Source organism: Pseudochaenichthys georgianus, chromosome 17 (assembly GCF_902827115.2).
Source record: "Pseudochaenichthys georgianus chromosome 17, fPseGeo1.2, whole genome shotgun sequence".
Classification (NCBI taxonomy): domain Eukaryota; kingdom Metazoa; phylum Chordata; class Actinopteri; order Perciformes; family Channichthyidae; genus Pseudochaenichthys; species Pseudochaenichthys georgianus.
In genome coordinates this window covers 11542972-11549340 of record NC_047519.1, presented here as the reverse complement: position 1 = coordinate 11549340, position 6369 = coordinate 11542972, and positions in this window count along the sequence as shown.

Below are 6369 nucleotides of genomic sequence, written 5' to 3'. Positions count from 1 at the left end.
AATTAATAACCTAGTCTATCCGTTTGAGGCACAACAGTATATGACTTTCAGCACAAATCATTTTGTCTAATTAATAAATTAAAACAAAAAGGGGGCTTACTAAACTTTATTTTTAATTTTTTAGTACATGTAAAATAGGTAATAATGAGATCATCTATTCATTATGTGTGTCTAACTGCTACACATGTATTTATACATAAATGTAGACATTTATGAACATCTAAATATAGTTGTTAAAGGTTTTAAGATATAAATAATCACATCATGGGGTCATAAAGGTGTCAAACAGGTTCATGTAGGTAGGCCTATACTATAACATGAAAACATGATTTTTACTAACTAAATTCTGAATCTCACATTAGCCTGTAGTTTGGTATATTATAGATATGGGCTGGACACCCCTTCACAATGATCATCATTGACTTGTTTTAGACCAAATTAGGAGGGCCAGTCAGGCCACTAATGAGCTCAATCATTCACATTTATTATTATTACTTTATAAATTAAGAGTACTGGGGGTCTATTACAAAACCTCTGAAGGAATCGTCATGCATTCTGAATGTTTCTGTACTTTAAAAACAGGCATCATGGCTCAAGATATTGTTTAAGATTAATCATACTAATTTGTGAATTCATCATCCATATCACTCTTCAAAACTGAAACTAAAACATTATTTTTTAAAGCATTGCAGGCCTAAAGCTCCACGTGACGTCAGTGACCTATACTTTAATGTATTCCATCAAACTTTAAAAATGACAAACATGTTTTTAAAGATTTAATCTTTTAAGAAACAAAATATAAACTTTGAACAGAAGGGTTTAAAAACACGTTTTTAATGCAAATAAACTTGAAACATAAACCTATTTGTCATTTCAGAATTCACGTTTATTGTCTGCGTGAAAAGGCACAGTAGGATATGAGCGAATAAATATCAACATTCAAAAATTACAATGTCGTACAATATATGCTACCATGTGCTGTCTAGGATTAAGTATGGTGAGACTTTTCAGCCCGCGACCCCCAAAATAACAGTGCCAGAGACTGGTGACCCCCGACGGGATAGTGATCTCCAGTGTGCTGGGCAGTGAGGCGGCGGAGGGAGCCGAGGGCACCACCGGAGGAGAGGCGAGCGATGACAGCAGCATCACAGTGGTGCAGATTGGGCAGAACGGGGAGTATGGGCATCGCGCGGCTCCCCGCACTGAGGGGACTTGTTACACGGAGCCCATCACCGGGGAAGCTGCCGAGAGTTTGATCCTGCCTGCGGCGGGAGAAGGTGGTCTGCTCGGCCTGCCCTTGGCTCTGGGGTCCCTCCTTAAATAAATAAATAAAAACCTTTTAAATGAAACGTTCATCTTAAAGGTGGGGTAGGTACATTTGAGAAACCGGCTCGAGATCGCTAGAATTTGAAAATACACAACCGGAGAAAATCTGCCACTTCCTTATAGAGCCCCTCCTCCAACACACACGCCATGGGACCCCGGAAGCGTAAAACTATACATTGAAGTCAATGGAGAGAGAAAGGTTATCTTTTGATCCCGTTTGAATTGTGCCACGAATGACACATATGATGTTTGTCAATTTAAAAGAATATTTTGCAAGTCAAAAAAATAAAAATGTGTCGTAAAACTGTGAAGTTACACATTTTTTTGTGTGAAACCGCTGAGTGAACTACAGGTCTAGTCTCGCACAATACGCGTCACTATCACAAAGACGACCGTCACGTTAGCAAATGTCACCTGTTTCTTTCAGAATGAGAATAAAAGTATAAAACGAGGTGAACATCACTACAAGTCTGGACACGTTGAGAGCTGTACATACACGAAAGGGGAGTTAGTCGGTTCTGTAATGCGGCTTTCACACCAGCGCTTTTCAGTTTCTAGCTCCGAGCGGGAGCTTTTCTGGTTCAGCTCCAGTTTCCCTTTTCAGCTCCCGCTCTGTGCACACCGCCCACTGGCGCCCCAGAGCTGCCCTTGCTGCGTCATGACGTCACCGTTTACATCGCTGATTTGCCCCCCAACGGCAGCTCACAACAACAACAACTGCGTCGGGTCGATGATCGTGTTGCTTTTAATCACACGAAGCCAGAATAAATTGAATAACGACTTCTCCAACCTTATACTTTTCTCCAGAGTGCCGTGGTTCATTGTTTATTAATGTGTTTCTGCAGCATTTACCGACCGCTGCAGTGCTGCTCTTCCACGGGAGTTTATTCTCCCGTTAGCTCCCGGTTAGCTCACACTGCAGCGGCCGCTCTAAAGTATTCACTGTCCGACTCACACAAGCAGCTGATGCATATCCCCAGCTCCCCTTAGCCTAAGTGAATGTGTGTCAGTCTGAATTGACACTGTTTGGTATCACAACGCTGTTATGAAAGTTTCTCTGGTATAAAACGGGTGATGTTAGCATAGCAACCGAAGCTAAACTGACTACTTGCATCCGATAGCTGCAATAATACAAAACAACACGTCTGCCTCTCTCCACAATGATCGATAACAGTGAACGGATGGTCAAAGTAAGGCACAAATAAACAGAATCACACGAAGCCTGGTTAGTGTTGCCTGACTTTATAAAGTGTGTTTATAGGCACTACTGCTTGTAGGCAGACATAACAGTCGACCCATGGGAGGTGGGTTTAGTTTCCTGCACGCCTCGACGTAAGAGAGACGTAAGCGACGTCACCAACACACTCTCACTCCCTAAGCGTCCAATAGCGACGTTTGGTCAGTGTCCGTGGCGTCCAATTGTGACGCTCCTAGGCTCCTTCAGCGTCATAAAGGGACGCAAATAGCTTTCAACTGATTGCAATGTATTCCCATCTGCGTCGGGATTTGACGCTCATGGAAGCACGGCATTCGTTTATGTCGGCTGCCCTTAAAGGTAATGTGAGCGTCCATTCCCAGGAGTAAAGGATGGCAGAAGACACTACACTACCCAGAATCCCCAGCTATCGTTTGGACTACACCATGTGCTCTTGACAAACCCCGTGATAGTCCTCAAGCTCTGTGATTGGAGAGTGTGCTCCGAGGGTTAAGCAGATTCTCGAACAGCACTTGAAATGGGATGGAACCACGGCAGACTGTCCAAAACTGGATTTTAACGGGTCCACCGCGTCCCCCCTCCCCCACCCCGTCCCCAGAACTACACATGCTGGCTATTCTGTTTCGCAACATGTTCTCTATGGCACGTCTCTACTGGGAGTTGTAGTTTTAAAATACGTTTTCGTATTTCCCATAATAAGAAGTTGCCAGTATTAAACTGTGTACATCCCTGGAGGTTTAGGGGACAGGAAACACTCACATTTAAAACATATAATTAATAAATGGGTGAAAATTGCTTGTGCCCAATATTGGCAGTATTAATATATATACCCACACGCCAGCTAAGGTCAGAAGAGCTTTATTTAACAGCTGGTCTTATGTGTGTGACCCCTGTGATAACATTACATTACATTAATTGATAAGCCTGAAACATGCACTTGTCAAGGTTCAGAGGCACATTTTGCAAATATGGCAGTAGCCATCGATCAGCTTAAGATAAGATATACTTTATTGATCCCAAGTTGGAACATTTGCGTTACATCAGCATGTGTAACAGTTAAATATGCAGTTGTGTTTATTTGAAAATCATTTAGTATAATCACATACATTCTGTGTTTTATATTCAACAATTCTGTGTTCTTTATTTATTGATTGTTCAATACCTGACAAGGCCGGAGATGAAATATCTACACACATCTTATAAGAGTAATACATTATGTATAATATCAGTTAAAATAAGTGCTTCAACATAGTTAACATTGCTGGAGGTATGCACAAATATTGATAGATGTCTTGTAATGCACTATTGAGGAACCTGCAACCCAAGTTTTTCATTCAGTGCAGAACTACACCACAGTTGTGCAGACCAATATGTCAATAAACCTTAGAAAATCTTGAAATCTTGAACGGGATGTGCAAAATAGTCATTACATACAGTCTTTAATTAACAATTAGTAGAGAATAACGAGTAATGAATATACTTTATAGGGATCGTATTAATATCTAATAATAAAAATATTGAAATTCAATAACATGCTTTAACCACCAGGTGTCCCTTGATATCAGCTGTGCACCTTTATGGTGTAAATACAGCCTATCTACCAATTGGATCAAATATAAAAGTGAGCCGAATTAGTGTTGATACTGCAAGGAGACGTATTGTGTGAAAAGAAATGTAAGATGTTGTTTAATGGCTGATATATTTATGATCCACGTCACGTTTTCAGTTCCTCATGTTTGTCTTCTCATCAGGGCTCTATAAATACAGAACTACGGCAGATATGTAATATGTAATGCAGCCAAACCGTGTATTACAATGCCGTTATGTGATGACTTTCAAAGAGAAAAGCAAGCACACTCGGAATAAGGTATTATTATTATTATTTTGGTCTGTTTCCGGTATTTGTTAATGACGATGTGCTCTGAGATGTGAGACTGGAATTGCACAGGGGGGAAATAACGTAGGCTATCTTTAGATGCGGATTTTGTTAAACTAATATGTTTAGGCTGTGGACCAACACTATACATTGACGGGGAAGGGGGTAGCAATAAAGATAACACCATGAAACAGTTACACAACATAACAGAAATAATATCGATAGCAGCGTCCCTAGCAACCACCTTGGTAACAATGAAAACGTCGCGATTTCCTGAAGTAATCTTCGTAATAACTAGCAAACTAAAGATCATGTACATCCACTGCACACATAATCTGAAATAACAACTCATATTTCTTGCATCAAATGACATCAAAACGAATTTTAATGGCCAAACTGACTTTAAAATAGGCATTTTACACCCAGAATAAAACGAATTTCGGCCATGTTTTCTTTTTCTGCAGGGAGAAATTTGAAGATCACGTGACATAGACGCCAGCCATCGGAATGAATGGTGAAAAAACGGGGTTTGTCAAACAGAGCACATGGTGTAGGCCAAACGATAGCTGGGGATTCTGGGTAGTGTAGTGTCTTCTGCCATCCTTTACTCAGAAAACATATTTGTTTCTCCGAATCGAAGGGGAAAAATACAAAAGCATTGCACACAATTTAAACCAATCAATGTTGTGTAATTAACAAGGATAATCTGGTGTTTTTTAGTCGATGAGTAGTGCAGATATCACTGTAAAATCAATCGACAGTAAGAGGAGTACTTACTTCCGGGTGTAAAATTCTCCGTTATCCAATGGGAATGGATGCTCACATTGCCTTTAAGGGCAGCCGGCATAAACGAATGCCGTGCTTCCATGAGCGTCAAATCCCGACGCAGATGGGAATACATTGCAATCAGTTGAAAGCTATTTGCGTCCCTTTATGACGCTGAAGGAGACTAGGAGCGTCAAAATTGGACGCCACGGACACTGACCAAACGTCGCTATTGGACGCTTAGGGAGTGAGAGTGTGTTGACGTCACCTCTTAGCTCCAAAGCTCTTGCCTCTGGACCGACAATTTTTTGGAGCTGGAAATGAAGCGGATTCCGGAGCTAAGAGCCGGCGCAGCTCCGGTGTGAACTGGAAAACCCAGCGCTTTTCAGGCTCTAGCTCCGAGCCGGAGCTGAAAAGGCGCTGGTGTGAAAGGGGCATAAGAGCAGCGGGACCGGCTTTACAAGGTTTCGGTGAGTAATATGAGTGCAATGTGTAACGTCAATGTCAGCTAGGCTAGCTAACATTAGCTAACAATGTACACTAACGTGTTTTGTTTCAGGAACTAGTTTTCTCCTTAAGAAATTCGTGGTCTCTGTGTATGCTGTGGATAACATTAGTGTTCACAAGAACAAGGTAAACTCCCGTGTTTTGTTTTAGTTGCTCTTCAGATTGAAGCGGCCAGTTTTATATCGACTATACTGTATGTGTGATCTCCTTTTACATCTCGTTGTGTCATTTGAGTGTATTTGCTGTGTGTAGATTCAAGGGTTTTGGTTATCTTGTCAATTTGTTTGGTTATCTAGGCACAGCTGTGTGTGACTCCCTCTGGTACACCGGTATGTGTTTTCCTAATGTAGAGAGCATTGATTAATTAATTAACTACACACTGAGTCTAGATCCTGACCAAGTCCTTTTTTATTGTTGATCAAATGTTTTTCAAAAATATATTCATACACATTTAGAAAAATACAATGTACAATCACAACCAGTACAACACAAATTACAAAAAATACAGAAAAAACAAACAATAACAACAATCAGACAAGAGGACAAAACTATGGAAAAATAACCCCTCCCACCCCCAGATACGGACCATCCTTGTATTATTGCTCATTCAATCTATTATAGCATGCTAACAAACATGGTATTTACTTTATTTGTACAGATCTGCATGGGAGACGACGGC